The sequence below is a fragment of the Culex quinquefasciatus genome, chromosome 1, assembly GCF_015732765.1.
Source record: "Culex quinquefasciatus strain JHB chromosome 1, VPISU_Cqui_1.0_pri_paternal, whole genome shotgun sequence".
NCBI classification, from domain to species: domain Eukaryota; kingdom Metazoa; phylum Arthropoda; class Insecta; order Diptera; family Culicidae; genus Culex; species Culex quinquefasciatus.
The window spans coordinates 66,443,391-66,462,062 of NC_051861.1; the positions used below are offsets into that span (position 1 = coordinate 66,443,391).

An 18,672-nucleotide genomic window follows, 5' to 3' on the forward strand; every position below is an offset into this window, starting at 1 on the left:
AAGTGCAGTGCTTCGGTGGACGCGCAGTCCTGTTTCTTCGTGATAATTTTCGTCTCTTTTGTGTCGCTCTTTGTGTGCATGGGGTGATTGGTTTGATGTGATTAGGTTTTATTTATTTATTTTTTTTATGTTGTTTTCTTTCTCTTCATTTCCGCAGTCTGATTTGCGATGCCTTTCCGTCGGTTCGCAGTGTTTTTTCGCGTTCGTCGTCGGTGTGTTTTTCGGTTTTTTCGCGTGCGTGTATGTGTGTTAAGGTGCGGCTGGCTCTGGTTGTCATCGATGACAATTGAGCCAGTCTGATTTGCGATGCCCTTCCGTCGGGTCGCAAGGTTTTTTTTTTTTCGCGTTCGTCGTCGGTGTGCAACAACAACAAAATCTTATCATACAATTTCAGCTCGATAAACATCGTAACTCGTCGTTCGCTTCGTTAATCAGTACTCTACTAAACATCAATCATGTAAAACTCATAAAAACAGCTCAATCAAAATGTACACTGTTAAATTCTTCATCATTTAATTACAAATAATTTTGGTTCTATCTTTCCACAGCCGGCTGTCTAAGATTAAACCATTTCAATTAAAAGTTAACAGCCAATAAACGGGAAATGTCTCATCCGCAGCATCCGATTGTTTGCCTTGAGAATAAAATATAATACCTTTCAACAAACACTATGATTTTGGGTCGCATCATCATCTTCTATGATGAATCCTGACCAAACAACCTATCCTACTAACAAGTTTTCAGGTTCCTGGCGCTCGTGGGGTGTAAGCACAGAGTAAATCAGCTGCCCTAGTAGCAACCTGCGCTAACTAACATTCCCGTCCCTTAAAATCGAGATCTACAAACTGACATGGCGGGCGCCGTTGGTGGCCAATGACTGTTACCTATTCGCAACTGATCTAGCTTTAGCAATCATGGTGTTTTATCTTTTCAGCGCATTCATACATGCTGTTGATAAGGGAAACACCACTAGATCGTCGAAGAATATAATCAGTAGTGCTGAAAGGATATTACGGTTCTGTTCAGCAACGGAGGGGCAACCATGGGTGATCTCTCATGCTCATGCTCATGCTCATGCTCAATAAGATGATTAACATACTAACCATAAAATAACATTGCCTTCAAACAATATAAAATTGTCTTATATGTATTATAAAATAATTTTCAATTATGCGTTATATATCAAACTTGATCACAATGTGTTGAAAAAAAAACAAAAAAAAAATATAATGGAAAATTTTAAACAATTATATACAAAGAATCACAAACGGAAATTTATTTGTACTCGACGAAGTTCATTCAAAATATTATATTATTAAACCTTTCTGAAATGATACATTCAAAGAAGCTAGATCAAACCAAATATTGTAATACTCAAATAAATCAAACAATGAAAACAAAAACATTATAAAATTTGCAATTGTATTACAGGTAATCGATTCGAATATATGTTCAACCATTATTATAACTTACATGTGCCAAGTTACACGCAAAATGAACATTCGCAAAAAAAAATGTAATCAGATTATAAAAAAATATGAATAAAAAAAAACTAAGAAGAAAAAAAAATGTAAAAAGACAACTTTTATCTCGTAATAAAAATTATGTTCATTTAAAATATATATTAAACAATAACTACTTATAATCAGTTTTTCTAAGGATATTTACATTTCTTTAATGCCACAGTTCAGTTGAAAATTATTCCATGTTTGTAATTGTCAGTAAAAATATACTACCAAAATTAAGAGGTTATAAGTACGAGTTTGATCTTATAACATAAATCTAATCATAAAAGCTTAATACTTTTGCAGTGTCAATGCGAATGCAAATATGTTTCTCATTTTCAGCGAACTAAAATATGCAAAACTCTCAGAACGAAAATGCACAATTTCCTCATAACCAAAAGTAGCCAATAAAATGATCATAAAATTATGAACATTTAAGAAATAAAAGGCCACGAACATGAGTAGAAAACAAGTCTCGGATCAAGGTTTCTGATGACTAAGTGCTAAGACATGAGAAGCATACAAAAAAAAATAACGCTGAAGAAAAAAAAAGAATGCAATAAAAAATTTGTGTAATCAAAAATGATAATCAACATATTTAGAAGCTAAGCATTGCACAAGTTGAAGCACAATAAGATAAACCAAAGTACTTAATTCAGATCAAACTCACATTTATAACTTCCGTCTGTCGCGGAAAAATAAAAGACAAAAAACATTCATTATTACAACTAAACTGGTATGCATAATAAAAAAATAAATAAAAATAGTAAATAAGTGAACTATGCAAACAAACCAAAGAAGATACACCAAAATGAAGAATGAGAGGCCAACAACGCGAAACCAACTATGGTCATCATCTCCACACCTGCCAAAGAGTTTGCAAGGCACTCCCAGAAGACGAGTTACTCACTGCGGAGGTACACGGACATCAGACGAAGCAGCCTACGAGCGGTACACAAAAATTACCAATATCAAAACACCAAGCATAGAAAAAAAAATGTTTAGCTATTTGATAAATCTCTCTCCACTTCCTAATTGTAGAACAGAAGAAACTCACTCTATCGTAACACAAGTTGTTAACAGAAAAATAAGATCACAAAGAAACGAAACATTGCATCCTAAGAAACATTATATCGAACCATCCTTGAAACCAACAAGCAACTGACAGTAGATGATCACCTATTCTAGATGAACATCTAGCTGGGAAGTGTGGGGTATGTAGCGACCCACATCTTTTCACCTTAGATGAAATCCCCGACGCAATAATGTGCGATTGGACTTTGATCCGTGATGAGGAGATTTCATCCAGTGATGAAATTAAAGAGAACCGTGAAGTCGCTCAAATCATAATTAGTCTACAGCCAACTTACCCCCAGGGGAACTTGGCCCAGTTAGCATAACTTCACAGTTCTCTTTTCAAGATCAAACGAAGGGCCGGCTGAGGCGAAGTCGTTTGTGCGTTCGGGTTTTCACACGCGCAAAAACAGATGGCCCATGCGCGAGCCGATAGGAGATCGAATCTAATCTACGTACTTATGCCAGAGGGAGAGAGAGAGATAGAGAAAGGGAGAAGAAAGACAATATGCGACACTTCGGGTTTTGACTCGTTAACCAATCAATTAGGACATGGAGGGGATAATTACCTCACCCGCTAATTGATTGGTCAGAGGGTCTCGGCAAGAAATCCGAACCCAAAGGATTCCAGGAATTATGGGGATCTTCAAAGTCCTCAAATGAACGAAGAGGACACTATAAAAGACGATCGAAAATCTCGATCGGGGTTCAGTATTCAGTATGTAGTTCAGTTCGGAGTTCAGTTCGGTGTTAAGTTAGTCACAGTATGTAGTTCAAATTTTGCCCTCAGTTAATTCACGGTAATCCCAGTGTTCTCAGTTCAGTAGTTTAGTGTCAGTTTTGGTGTTTGACTTTGTAACTCGTTAAACTTTTTCAATAAAAAGTTAAGAAAATGATCGTGCCCGCGTTTTTCACTCTAAATCAAAAAGAAATTCCAGTGTTTGAAAAATATCGGGTGGACGGCGCGATACACCGGAGAAATCCGGAGTACGGGAAGAATTGGTGTTGTTCGGGAATATATTTTCCTGCCAGTATGAGTATCTTAGTACATAATTTTCGAAATCAAACTCATTCATGATATTGAAGACCAATTCTGGACCGATGTGGCCACTTTGGAACCGTTTCCAGGGTCCCCGGAGAAATCCGGAGTACGGGAAGAATTGGTGTTGTTCGGGGAATATATTTTCCCTGCCAGTATGAGTATCTTAGTACATAATTTTCGAAATCAAACTCATTCATGATACTGAAGACCAATTCTGGACCGATGTGGCCACTTTGGAACCGGTTCCAGGGTCCCCGGAGAAATCTGGAGTACGGGAAGAATTGGTGTTGTTCGGGGAATATATTTTCCCTGCCAGTATGAGTATCTTAGTACAGAATTTTCGAAATCAAACTCATTCATGATACTGAAGACCAATTCTGGACCGATGTGGCCACTTTGCAACCGGTTCCAGGGTCCCCGGAGAAATCCGGAGTACGGGAAGAATTGGTGTTGTTCGGGGAATATATTTTCCCTGCCAGTATGAGTATCTTAGTACATAATTTTCGAAATCAAACTCATTCATGATACTGAAGACCAATTCTGGACCGATGTGGCCACTTTGCAACCGGTTCCAGGGTCCCCGGAGAAATCTGGAGTACGGGAAGAATTGGTGTTGTTCGGGGAATATATTTTCCTGCCAGTATGACTATCCTAGTACATAATTATCGAAATCAAACTCATTCATGATACTGAAGACCAATTCTGGACCGATGTGGCCACTTTGGGACCGGTTCCAGGGTCCCCGGAGAAATCTGGAGTACGGGAAGAATTGGTGTTGTTCGGGAATATATTTTCCTGCCAGTATGAGTATCTTAGTACATAATTTTCGAAATCAAACTCATTCATGATACTGAAGACCAATTCTGGACCGATGTGGCCACTTTGGAACCGGTTCCAGGGTCCCCGGAGAAATCCGGAGTACGGGAAGAATTGGTGTTGTTCGGGGAATATATTTTTCCTGCCAGTATGAGTATCTTAGTACATAATTTTCGAAATCAAACTCATTCATGATACTGAAGACCAATTCTGGACCGATGTGGCCACTTTGGAACCGGTTCCAGGGTTCCCGGAGAAATCCGGAGTACGGGAAGAATTGGTGTTGTTCGGGGAATATATTTTTCCTGCCAGTATGAGTATCTTAGTACAGAATTTTCGAAATCAAACTCATTCATGATACTGAAGACCAATTCTGGACCGATGTGGCCACTTTGGAACCGGTTTCAGGGTCCCCGGAGAAATCCGGAGTACGGGAAGAATTGGTGTTGTTCGGGGAATATATTTTCCCTGCCAGTATGAGTATCTTAGTACATAATTATCGAAATCAAACTCATTCATGATACTGAAGACCAATTCTGGACCGATGTGGCCACTTTGGAACCGGTTCCAGGGTCCCCGGAGAAATCTGGAGTACGGGAAGAATTGGTGTTGTTCGGGAATATATTTTCCTGCCAGTATGAGTATCTTAGTACATAATTTTCGAAATCAAACTCATTCATGATACTGAAGACCAATTCTGGACCGATGTGGCCACTTTGGAACCGGTTCCAGGGTCCCCGGAGAAATCCGGAGTACGGGAAGAATTGGTGTTGTTCGGGAATATATTTCCCTGCCAGTATGAGTATCTTAGTACATAATTTTCGAAATCAAACTCATTCATGATACTGAAGACCAATTCTGGACCGATGTGGCCACTTTGGAACCGGTTCCAGGGTCCCCGGAGAAATCCGGAGTACGGGAAGAATTGGTGTTGTTCGGGAATATATTTTCCTGCCAGTATGAGTATCTTAGTACATAATTTTCGAAATCAAACTCATTCATGATACTGAAGACCAATTCTGGACCGATGTGGCCACTTTGGAACCGGTTCCAGGGTCCCCGGAGAAATCCGGAGTACGGGAAGAATTGGTGTTGTTCGGGAATATATTTCCCTGCCAGTATGAGTATCTTAGTACATAATTTTCGAAATCAAACTCATTCATGATACTGAAGACCAATTCTGGACCGATGTGGCCACTTTGGAACCGGTTCCAGGGTCCCCGGAGAAATCTGGAGTACGGGAAGAATTGGTGTTGTTCGGGGAATATATTTTTCCTGCCAGCATGAGTATCCTAGTACAGAATTTTCGAAATCAAACTCATTCATGATGCTGAAGACCATTCTTGGAACGATCAGGCCACTTTGGAACCGGTTCCAGGTTCTCCAGAGAAATCCGGAGTACGGAAAGAATTGGTGTTGTTCGGGGAATATTTTTTTCCTGCAAGTATGCAAAATCAAACTCATTCATGATACTCAAGACCAACCTAGGAACGACCTGGCCACTTTGGAACCGGTTCCAGGTTACCCGGAGAAATCCGGAGTATGGGAAGAATTGGTGTTGTTCGTGGAATATATTTTTCCTACCAGTATGAGTATCCTAGTACAACATTTTCAAAATCAAACTCATCCATGATGCTCAAGACCACTTGAAAGATCTGGTCACTTTGGAACCGGTTCCAGGTTCCGGTCCCAAAGTGGCCAGATCGTTCGAAGAATGGTGTTGAGTATCATGAACTAGGGGTCGGACAGATAGGTTAATACATTATCAATATACTAAGATAATTGGTCAACGCATCGACATTTCGTTAATATATTGACGAAATCCCACCATGAGCTAAGAAGCGTGGCCAGTCAAAATGTCATCAAAATCAAAACAAAACAAGTTCGAAATGAAACAGAGAAACAATTTTCACCGGGTTTTTGGTCGCAACGGTGGATTCGATCCAGAATACGGCCAAAAAAACTCACAGAACTGTTGGCTACACCGTCTTCTTTTCAGATCTGGGAATGTTCCGGACTCGGTTTTGTTGAACCGGGAGAAGGAGATTCGCTAGAGAGAAAGCAATAGCGGGTGATAATATAGTGGGTAAGGAATCTGGTACTCGAGAGCAAGCGATAATAGAGGGGATTACGTAAAACCTGTGATAGATTCGAGAAGAAGTGACACTTGCGAAGATTGAACATCAAGAAGAACACTTCTGGGCAAACTGCCTGTGCGTGTAGAACTCTTGCTGGACACCGGAGATCGACATGCTGCTGGACGTTCTGTCAACGAGCAACGAGTTCTTTACTAACTTAGAGATGAAGGAAGTCGAGTGACGGTAGCTGGTACTGTGTCAAGATAATTTCCCTTCAGGCACGAAGATTTGAAGGTCCTGAAGCCCAAGCTGGAGCTACGAAAATTGCCGAGCTGAGGAGCGAGCACTTCGTCCATCGCTTCCTTCGAGAAACCATGGCGCCAAGAGTTTCGATGCACTTGCTTAGTGAATGGAGAAGTTGGATTTTACGTCCAGAGATTCGCTCGCAGTTGTACGGACTCTGTCGTGGAAGTAGAACTTAAACATGGGCATCATTACACGGACCACCTTTTCGTCGTGGTTTGCAAAACCATTCTTTAGCTCACGGGCGTAGCAAATCAACATTTTGCAAGCCAACGCCTTCACGGATAAAAGAGTTCAAAATCGTGAACAAGCGTTCATGAAAATGGGAACCACGAACAAAGTGTTCAAATTTCATGGTACGTTTTTCAAAATCGTACCATGGCATTTGAACACTTTGTTCGAGGTTCCCATTTTCATGAACGCTTGTTCACGATTTTGGGAACTCTTTTTTCTCCGTGTTGTCCTCGAGTCCGGCTGTGCGGCTTCCAAAGTTCTGCTGTTCACATTGCCCTGCACCTCGTCGTTATCCAGGCCGGTCATCATTTGTAGCACCAGCGGAACAAATGAGGACACTTGCTTTCCGCACCATCGCCAGGGCATTCTCCAAATGGCGCCAACCGTCCTCCACGTCCGGCTTCTATTCTGTTGCACAACAAGGAAGATGCAGCATCTTCCCTGTTGTACAACCGAATAGAAAGCGCATCTCCGGATCGAACGGCGGGCCCGCAGCGCCGATTCCTGCAGCTGGCAGGTCAGGGCACTCGCACACCGGAACAGAAACTACAGAAAATCAGGCCACTGGTTGTTGGCGTTGACGTCGAACATGTTGCGTTGTTTTTGTTTAGTAAATGTAAGCTGTCAAATTTAACCGAGGTCAAAATTACACGGTAGGAACGCCAGCTCAACTTTGCGTCAATAAATTAACTAGTATGTTGATTTCTGCGTGAATATATTGACGAACAGTAAATACTTTGACTCTGTACACCCCCTAGATCATGAATGAAATTTCATTCTATATTAGGATACTCATACTGTCAGGAAAAAATAATTCCCGAACAACACCATATGTTCCCGTACTCCGGGATTCACTGTGGAACCTGGAACCGGTCTCAAAGTGGCCGCATCGGTCCAGAATTGATCTTGAGTATCATGAATAAGTTTGATTTCTAGGATACTCATACTGGCAGGAAAAATATTCCTCGAACAACACCATATGTTCCCGTACTGGATTTCCGGGGAACCTGGAACCGGTTCCAAAGTGGCCAGATCGTTCCAGAATTGTTCTTGAGTATCATGAATAAGTTTGATTTCGAAAATTCTGTACTAAGATACTCATACTGGCAGGGAAAATATATTCCCCGAACAACACCAATTCTTCCCGTACTCCGGATTTCTCCGGGGACCCTGGAACCGGTTCCAAAGTGGCCACATCGGTCCAGAATTGGTCTTCAGTATAATGAATGAGTTTGATTTCGAAAATTATGTACTAGGATAGTCATACTGGCAGGAAAAAAAAATATTCCACGAATAATCTCTTATCTTCCCGTACTCCGGGTTATACCAGGGAACCTGGAACCGGTCCCAAAGTGGCCAGATCGTTCCAAGAGTGGTCTTGAGCATCATGGATGAGTTTGATTTCGAAAATTCTATACTAGGATACTTATACCGGCAGGAAAATATATTCCCGAAAAACACTATATGTTCCCGTACACCGGGTTTCACCGAGGAACCTGGAACCGGTCTCAAAGTGGCCGCATCGGTCCAGAATTGGTCTTGAGTATCATGAATAAGTTTACACTTTCACTGTGATATGAATCTAATAAATATTATCACATAATATTTCAATCTTCTGTCAAGACAAATCGTATGAAACGAGTTGAAAAAAAGTTTCTTTATTGGTTCGCCCAGAACTTATAGTAAATGGCTCTATTTTTGACTTTTCATACAAGGAATATCATTTGGACATCTGTCCCTATCTTTGGCTTTCTGAATTTTGAAAATCCGCCCTCAAGGAGCGAAGATATAGCTGATCAAAATCGACTTCCGACTTTTTTGAAAAAAAGTTGTTTCATTGATTCTTACATAACTTAGGGTAAATGCATATTTTTTTGACTTTTCAAAAAAGGAAAATTATCTAGACATCTGTCCGCATCTTTTGCATTTTGAATTTTGAAAATCCGTCCAGGGGGAGCCGAGATACAGCTTGTCAAAGTTGGACTTCCGACTTTTTCGCGAGCATGGGAGTTTAAGTGTTAGTTAAATAAAATACGACCTTATTTTTTAAACTGAGCATTCGTTAGTTGATCAAAAACCGATAAAAACGGCTTTGTTTACAAAAGATGGTTAGAATACAAAATCCGCAAAATAAATATTTGGATCCTATCATATTCGTTTGCTGAATTTATAGTGATAATTGAAATGTTTAATTAGGTACATTAAATCATATGCATATATTTGGCACATAATGATTAACTTTTTGTAGCACAATTCTGGACTTGTTTTGATTAAGTCTTTTAAACAAATGTAAATATTGAGTATATCCCCTCACACTTTACGTCTAAGTCCTATTAAAAAAAATGGAGAAATTTATGCTTTGTAATTAAATTTCTGAATTGGATCATAAAATGAAGCATAGATTGCTAATATTATTGTTTACAGCGATAAAGCTTATTGCAAGCAAAACATTGTAAATGGGCCTAAGCCGAAGTGTAAACAAACAGTCTGTCCTGCTTACGTCAGTGGATGTTTACATTAAGAACGAGCAGGACAGACTCTTTGTTTACACTTCGGCTTTGACCCTTTTACATTGTTTTGCTTGATTTTTCTGAGTACAATAACCCTTTGTACGACTACAAAGAGTTTAAAATGGATTTTTAAATCAATTATGAAAAATTAACCTCGCGGTCCTTCTTGACAGAAAAGGCCCTACTTGACAGCTCGTTCGAAGGGGACCAAAGTTGATCCATCGAAAAAATGTTGTCTTGTCAAATTTTTTTTTGCATTAAAATGAAAAAAAGTGATCAGAAATGGTTTTTGATCGTGTTTTTTAACGTTGTCGATAAAAATTGACATAGGGCTTTAGCACCCAATTAAAAAAAATTAAAATATAAATATATGGAGCCTAACATTTCAAAAGGGCAATATTATTATAGTTTACATAAGGTGTGAAAGGGACACACTCTTGTCTAAAAAAGTTATGTGCCCTAATGAAATGGCAAGCACGATATATAAATTTCTGAATTATTTCATTTTCCATACGTAATGTGTGAATGGCCCCGCGCGCAGAAACGTCAAAACAAACGCGATGCGCGATGTGCAAGTAAAAAGAAAAGCGCTTGCAAGTAAAAGGGCCGAGCTCCTAATGGTTACAGGTTTCGCTTTATGAGCGGAAGGTCGTGGTTTCAAACCCACATGGCTCGGCACATCCTTTCCCCTGTACTCTTCACATGTATAAGGACCAACTGTTCTCTGTATAATTGCCCTGCAGAGCTCCACGGCCCGATCGCAAAAAGTGCTTTGAAGGGACGAGTTTTTCAGTAACCAGAATTTAAGGGCTAGCTGGGTATAAGTAAAACGTAAATGTGCACTTCGGTTCTAGCGATACATTTGGACAGTACAGAGTGGAAAAGGCAGAGCCAAAGAGGATTGAAAAAACATTCAAACCTCTTCGGCGGCGAAGTTACGGCAGTGGTTCGCTCGACACACTCACTCAACAATAGCGTGTGTGCGTGTCCAATCTGCCTAATAACAGAAGAAGCCTTTGTGATTCTATAAATAGAATTGCAAGTCCGCAATAGATCTAATTCCTGGTCGCAGTGGATAGTGGCATCGAACAAAAAAAAAGTAAAAGGGTTGCGCTTGGTCGAAGGAGCTACACAATTTTGAAAACTGGCCCAAATTGACGAAAGCGGTAACTATTAATCTTTAAATTACTTTGTAGGTGAAGCGAATTTCAGATGTAAACAAAAAAGAAATAATTCTGCAAAATCTAGTAAATGTCAGCAAAACATTGGAATGTAAACAAAATCTACTTGCTGCTCACGCCAGGTGATGTTTACCTATGTTTACATTACAATTACCAATCTTTTTTATAAAGTTTACGCTCACTTTATCACCGATTTAGGATGCAGAATTCATTTTGTTTACATCTAAATTCATCTAGGAATCCGATCATAATTACTTTTTCTGACTAAATGTTCGGTGTCTTTGCCGTGCCGTGAGCAAACTGTTGTCAAAAAGGTAAATATCTAACAAAAGAATGTAATTTGGCTAATGTCAATGTGTAAACAAAGAGTCTATCTTGTTCGTTCCTAAGGTAAACATCAACTGAGGGCTAGATTCTTTGTTTACACTTCAACATTGAACCAATTACATTGTTAAGCTTGATAATATGACCGGAATACTAGACGAATTCGCGCCTTGTTATATATTTTTTTGAGATTTCTTTGCAACACAACTCTATTTTTGTATTTATTTACAGATGCTGCTATTTCAAACTGAGGAAAAGATTACTTTTGCAGACCAAATCGATTTTAATTGGTTTGATTCAACTTCAGTGCATAACGGATTAGGGCAATAGGTTATTTTGCAATTCCAGGTTTATCATTTCCATTGTTTACTTCTGTTTTTCTGTTTCAGATCGATCGAATTGAACTTCCATTCGGCCAAAACCACGATCCAGACATTTCTGAAATGATCAAGCCAACTTTAACAGGGAACCTGGAAACAGAATCGCGTGGATTTCTTCGGAGAAAGTGGAGCATTTCGCAGCATGTTTTTGTTTGTATGATAACAAGTTGTATTCTGGAGCAACATTTGAAAGGGACGGTACGAAATTGCTCTTACGGCCTTCTTCCCATTTCAACACATGAAAAGAAAGGCCGTAAGAGCGATGTCGTACTGCTCCCTTCAAATGTTGCATGTTTATTTATTACCATTTTTTTTTCATTTAGTTTGTTTTCTTTTTTTCAGGTTGAACTCAAGAACAACAAGATCACCAGATGAACTCTCGGTTATCCGACGTTGCACGACTGCGCCGTTTTCCTTCAGAACAATCTTCAGAACCGGCTGCTGAAGTAACCTCTGGGACCCTCCATCCGACCAACAATTTCCAAAGAATGACGGAGATGGAGCTGATCGTGGTGTACAGCTTTGGTCAACTCTACCACAGCGGATACCTCCTGAACTGTGTTTTTCTTCTGTATTAGTTTATTCTAAGATTTTTTGTGTTATTTTCTCTTCAGTTTAATTTGTTGCCAATTTAGAATCCTGCAAACTCTCCATCATGTTTGAATTTAAAATCCATTTATCATTAGGACAATTCAGACAAAAATATAATATATATATCAAATAAAATGAAAAAAATAAATAAGCTATTTGACCAAAGCAAAATTAATGTTTTCTAGCTCAAAATTCCGAAAATCCTTGAAAAATTGATGTTCATCGGAGAACTGCCTCCATCGTTCATCCGGAAAATGATTCTTCAGTTTCGATCACACACGGGTTATCTAACAACAATACAAACGCTGCCATGTTTCTCGTACCCTGCTGCTGCAACTTTGCGTCAATAAATTAACTAGTATGTTGATTTCTGCGTGAATATATTGACGAACAGTAAATACTTTGACTCTGTACACCCCCTAGATCATGAATGAAATTTCATTCTATATTAGGATACTCATACTGTCAGGAAAAAAATAATTCCCCGAACAACACCATATGTTCCCGTACTCCGGGATTCACTGTGGAACCTGGAACCGGTCTCAAAGTGGCCGCATCGGTCCAGAATTGATCTTGAGTATCATGAATAAGTTTGATTTCTAGGATACTCATACTGGCAGGAAAAAAATATTCCTCGAACAACACCATATGTTCCCGTACTCCGGATTTCTCCGGGAACCTGGAACCGGTTCCAAAGTGGCCAGATCGTTCCAGAATTGTTCTTGAGTATCATGAATAAGTTTGATTTCGAAAATTCTGTACTAAGATACTCATACTGGCAGGGAAAATATATTCCCCGAACAACACCAATTCTTCCCGTACTCCGGATTTCTCCGGGGACCCTGGAACCGGTTCCAAAGTGGCCACATCGGTCCAGAATTGGTCTTCAGTATCATGAATGAGTTTGATTTCGAAAATTATGTACTAGGATAGTCATACTGGCAGGAAAAAAAATATTCCACGAATAATCTCTTATCTTCCCGTACTCCGGGTTATACCAGGGAACCTGGAACCGGTCCCAAAGTGGCCAGATCGTTCCAAGAGTGGTCTTGAGCATCATGGATGAGTTTGATTTCGAAAATTCTATACTAGGATACTTATACCGGCAGGAAAAATATATTCCCCGAAAAACACTATATGTTCCCGTACACCGGGTTTCACCGAGGAACCTGGAACCGGTCTCAAAGTGGCCGCATCGGTCCAGAATTGGTCTTGAGTATCATGAATAAGTTTACACTTTCACTGTGATATGAATCTAATAAATATTATCACATAATATTTCAATCTTCTGTCAAGACAAATCGTATGAAACGAGTTGAAAAAAAGTTTCTTTATTGGTTCGCCCAGAACTTATAGTAAATGGCTCTATTTTTGACTTTTCATACAAGGAATATCATTTGGACATCTGTCCCTATCTTTGGCTTTCTGAATTTTGAAAATCCGCCCTCAAGGAGCGAAGATATAGCTGATCAAAATCGACTTCCGACTTTTTTGAAAAAAAAGTTGTTTCATTGATTCTTACATAACTTAGGGTAAATGCATATTTTTTTGACTTTTCAAAAAAGGAAAATTATCTAGACATCTGTCCGCATCTTTTGCATTTTGAATTTTGAAAATCCGTCCAGGGGGAGCCGAGATACAGCTTGTCAAAGTTGGACTTCCGACTTTTTCGCGAGCATGGGAGTTTAAGTGTTAGTTAAATAAAATACGACCTTATTTTTTAAACTGAGCATTCGTTAGTTGATCAAAAACCGATAAAAACGGCTTTGTTTACAAAAGATGGTTAGAATACAAAATCCGCAAAATAAATATTTGGATCCTATCATATTCGTTTGCTGAATTTATAGTGATAATTGAAATGTTTAATTAGGTACATTAAATCATATGCATATATTTGGCACATAATGATTAACTTTTTGTAGCACAATTCTGGACTTGTTTTGATTAAGTCTTTTAAACAAATGTAAATATTGAGTATATCCCCTCACACTTTACGTCTAAGTCCTATTAAAAAAAATGGTGAAATTTATGCTTTGTAATTAAATTTCTGAATTGGGTCATAAAATGAAGCATAGATTGCAAATTTATTGTTTACAGCGATAAAGCTTATTGCAAGCAAAACATTGTAAATGGGCCTAAGCCGAAGTGTAAACAAACAGTCTGTCCTGCTTACGTCAGTGGATGTTTACATTAAGAACGAGCAGGACAGACTCTTTGTTTACACTTCGGCTTTGACCCTTTTACATTGTTTTGCTTGATTTTTCTGAGTACAATAACCCTTTGTACGACTACAAAGAGTTTAAAATGGATTTTTAAATCAATTATGAAAAATTAACCTCGCGGTCCTTCTTGACAGAAAAGGCCCTACTTGACAGCTCGTTCGAAGGGGACCAAAGTTGATCCATCGAAAAAATGTTGTCTTGTCAAATTTTTTTTTGCATTAAAATGAAAAAAAGTGATCAGAAATGGTTTTTGATCGTGTTTTTTAACGTTGTCGATAAAAATTGACATAGGGCTTTAGCACCCAATTAAAAAAAATTAAAATATAAATATATGGAGCCTAACATTTCAAAAGGGCAATATTATTATAGTTTACATAAGGTGTGAAAGGGACACACTCTTGTCTAAAAAAGTTATGTGCCCTAATGAAATGGCAAGCACGATATATAAATTTCTGAATTATTTCATTTTCCATACGTAATGTGTGAATGGCCCCGCGCGCAGAAACGTCAAAACAAACGCGATGCGCGATGTGCAAGTAAAAAGAAAAGCGCTTGCAAGTAAAAGGGCCGAGCTCCTAATTAGGTTTTACAGCGTGACGTCACGAGCGCACACGCACACACATTTTTACAGAGACACACGTGCAAAAAATGTAAACAGTGCAGCCAAGCTGTCAAATTTCTAACCTCAAAACCGAGTCGGCGTAAAACCTAATGGTTACAGGTTTCGCTTTATGAGCGGAAGGTCGTGGTTTCAAACCCACATGGCTCGGCACATCCTTTCCCCTGTACTCTTCACATGTATAAGGACCAACTGTTCTCTGTATAATTGCCCTGCAGAGCTCCACGGCCCGATCGCAAAAAGTGCTTTGAAGGGACGAGTTTTTCAGTAACCAGAATTTAAGGGCTAGCTGGGTATAAGTAAAACGTAAATGTGCACTTCGGTTCTAGCGATACATTTGGACAGTACAGAGTGGAAAAGGCAGAGCCAAAGAGGATTGAAAAAACATTCAAACCTCTTCGGCGGCGAAGTTACGGCAGTGGTTCGCTCGACACACTCACTCAACAATAGCGTGTGTGCGTGTCCAATCTGCCTAATAACAGAAGAAGCCTTTGTGATTCTATAAATAGAATTGCAAGTCCGCAATAGATCTAATTCCTGGTCGCAGTGGATAGTGGCATCGAACAAAAAAAAAAAAAAGTAAAAGGGTTGCGCTTGGTCGAAGGAGCTACACAATTTTGAAAACTGGCCCAAATTGACGAAAGCGGTAACTATTAATCTTTAAATTACTTTGTAGGTGAAGCGAATTTCAGATGTAAACAAAAAAGAAATAATTCTGCAAAATCTAGTAAATGTCAGCAAAACATTGGAATGTAAACAAAATCTACTTGCTGCTCACGCCAGGTGATGTTTACCTATGTTTACATTACAATTACCAATCTTTTTTATAAAGTTTACGCTCACTTTATCACCGATTTAGGATGCAGAATTCATTTTGTTTACATCTAAATTCATCTAGGAATCCGATCATAATTACTTTTTCTGACTAAATGTTCGGTGTCTTTGCCGTGCCGTGAGCAAACTGTTGTCAAAAAGGTAAATATCTAACAAAAGAATGTAATTTGGCTAATGTCAATGTGTAAACAAAGAGTCTATCTTGTTCGTTCCTAAGGTAAACATCAACTGAGGGCTAGATTCTTTGTTTACACTTCAACATTGAACCAATTACATTGTTAAGCTTGATAATATGACCGGAATACTAGACGAATTCGCGCCTTGTTATATATTTTTTTGAGATTTCTTTGCAACACAACTCTATTTTTGTATTTATTTACAGATGCTGCTATTTCAAACTGAGGAAAAGATTACTTTTGCAGACCAAATCGATTTTAATTGGTTTGATTCAACTTCAGTGCATAACGGATTAGGGCAATAGGTTATTTTGCAATTCCAGGTTTATCATTTCCATTGTTTACTTCTGTTTTTCTGTTTCAGATCGATCGAATTGAACTTCCATTCGGCCAAAACCACGATCCAGACATTTCTGAAATGATCAAGCCAACTTTAACAGGGAACCTGGAAACAGAATCGCGTGGATTTCTTCGGAGAAAGTGGAGCATTTCGCAGCATGTTTTTGTTTGTATGATAACAAGTTGTATTCTGGAGCAACATTTGAAAGGGACGGTACGAAATTGCTCTTACGGCCTTCTTCCCATTTCAACACATGAAAAGAAAGGCCGTAAGAGCGATGTCGTACTGCTCCTTCAAATGTTGCATGTTTATTTATTACCATTTTTTTCATTTAGTTTGTTTTCTTTTTCAGGTTGAACTCAAGAACAACAAGATCACCAGATGAACTCTCGGTTATCCGACGTTGCACGACTGCGCCGTTTTCCTTCAGAACAATCTTCAGAACCGGCTGCTGAAGTAACCTCTGGGACCCCTCCATCCGACCAACAATTTCCAAAGAATGACGGAGATGGAGCTGATCGTGGTGTACAGCTTTGGTCAACTCTACCACAGCGGATACCTCCCTGAACTGTGTTTTTCTTCTGTATTAGTTTATTCTAAGATTTTTTGTGTTATTTTCTCTTCAGTTTAATTTGTTGCCAATTTAGAATCCCGCAAACTCTCCATCATGTTTGAATTTAAAATCCATTTATCATTAGGACAATTCAGACAAAAATATAATATATATATCAAATAAAATGAAAAAAATAAATAAGCTATTTGACCAAAGCAAAATTAATGTTTTCTAGCTCAAAATTCCGAAAATCCTTGAAAAATTGATGTTCATCGGAGAACTGCCTCCATCGTTCATCCGGAAAATGATTCTTCAGTTTCGATCACACACGGGTTATCTAACAACAATACAAACGCTGCCATGTTTCTCGTACCCTGCTGCGATAAGGCAAAGAACCATTCCGATTGATTTTTCCGTCCAAAGCGCTATTCGAGGAGAACCGGTCTCAAGGATTCCCAGAATCGTCGAAGGCATCATCTCGCAGAAGTACCAAAATTCCATCGTATTTGCTACGGACGGATCGAAAGATGAAGACGGCTGTGGCTACGCAGTAGTGGATGGAAGTTTCCAGATCGTGAAGCAGATCAAGCTACCTAAAACTGTATCAGTATTTTTGGCCGAACTGCTGGCGATTCGGCAAGCAGTGCAGCACATCGCGCAACACCCGGGTAGAGAGTTCCTGATTCTGTCGGACAGTTTGAGCAGCTTAAGCAGCCTGCACAACAGAAGTCTCCAGGGAACTACACCGATTCCTTGGTTCGATGTACGAAACCACATCATGCAGCTCGAGCAAGCGGGGAAAACGGTTTCCCTCATGTGGGTGCCAGCACACAGGAACGTGACACTGAACGAAGCGGCGGATGCGGCGGCAAAACTTGCGTGTAAAGAAGGAGAACCAGAAACATACCAGCTTAATTCGTGGGACATCTCGTACCCAAGTCGGGTGAAGGCTTTGCATCAATGGCAAAACAACTGGAACAACGGCGACAAGGGCAGGTTCTGCCACGGAATCCTACCGAGGGTGTCCACAACACCTTGGTTCTACGAGACTGAGTTTTCACGGAGGGAGATAGTAATCCTCTCCAAATTTATCAGCAATCACTCCAGAATCGCTACACACCTGAGGCGCAACAACATCATCGACGACGACACGTGCGAGTGCGGGCTGGGGGCGGCCACGCCGAACCACCTGTTGTTAACGTGCGACTTGTATGAGGATTTTCGAGGAGAGCTGTGGAGGAAAATCATTAGAACTGGCATACTTCCGGACCTAGAAGTTATTCTTAAATCCAAAAATTTTGAATTGTATAAATGCTTAGCTCAATTTATCATCATGTCAAACATTGACATGTGATCAAATAATTTACGGAAAACCTGGCCCAACAATGTTAAATACAAGAAGCCAAATAAATAGCGCTAAGAAAAAAAATGATGTTCATTCGAATTGTTACAACTGTTCCCCAAAATGTAATGCTCCATGAAAAATCACTGAAATAACTATTTAAAACCATAAAAATACCATTTGAGAAATGGTGAAATCCCTAAAATATATACGCAAAAATGAACTTCCGAAAATCACTTGACAAAGTGTCGCTAGAAGAAAAAATCAAATAGTGAATATTGCTAACAACATATATGGGGAATAGTTCACTATTTGAGAGACAGTGAGGAATTAAAAAAAAAATATTTACCAAATAGTTGCTATGCAATTTGGTAAAAGGTTGATTGAATATTTAACAAATGATTTTCAAACGGTTTTTTTCTATGCGGGATGTTATCAGAATAGCAAATCTGATCAACTACCTGTACGTGCCGGCGTCCCTCAAGGAAGCATTTTGGGTCCAATTTTATACAATATTTTTACTTCTGACTTGCCTGATTTACCCCCAG

The 18,672-nt window shown here is 39.3% G+C and overlaps 2 long non-coding RNA genes across 4 annotated transcripts; both read left to right on the top strand.

Annotated features, from left to right (window-relative positions):
• Positions 1-10,663: 10,663 nt before the first annotated feature.
• Positions 10,664-11,909, top strand: LOC119765660. 2 transcript variants are annotated; one of them, XR_005276886.1, is made up of 4 exons: positions 10,664-10,728; positions 11,299-11,397; positions 11,457-11,601; positions 11,790-11,909. It is a non-coding gene; the product is annotated as an uncharacterized LOC119765660 (long non-coding RNA). The 2 variants fall into 2 exon arrangements; XR_005276887.1 differs by lacking the exon at positions 10,664-10,728 and adding an exon at positions 11,099-11,133.
• A 3,551-nt stretch (positions 11,910-15,460) lies between these two features.
• LOC119765634 lies at positions 15,461-16,824 on the top strand. 2 transcript variants are annotated; one of them, XR_005276866.1, is made up of 4 exons: positions 15,461-15,525; positions 16,096-16,194; positions 16,254-16,398; positions 16,582-16,824. It is a non-coding gene; the product is annotated as an uncharacterized LOC119765634 (long non-coding RNA). The 2 variants fall into 2 exon arrangements; XR_005276867.1 differs by lacking the exon at positions 15,461-15,525 and adding an exon at positions 15,896-15,930.
• Positions 16,825-18,672: the final 1,848 nt, after the last annotated feature.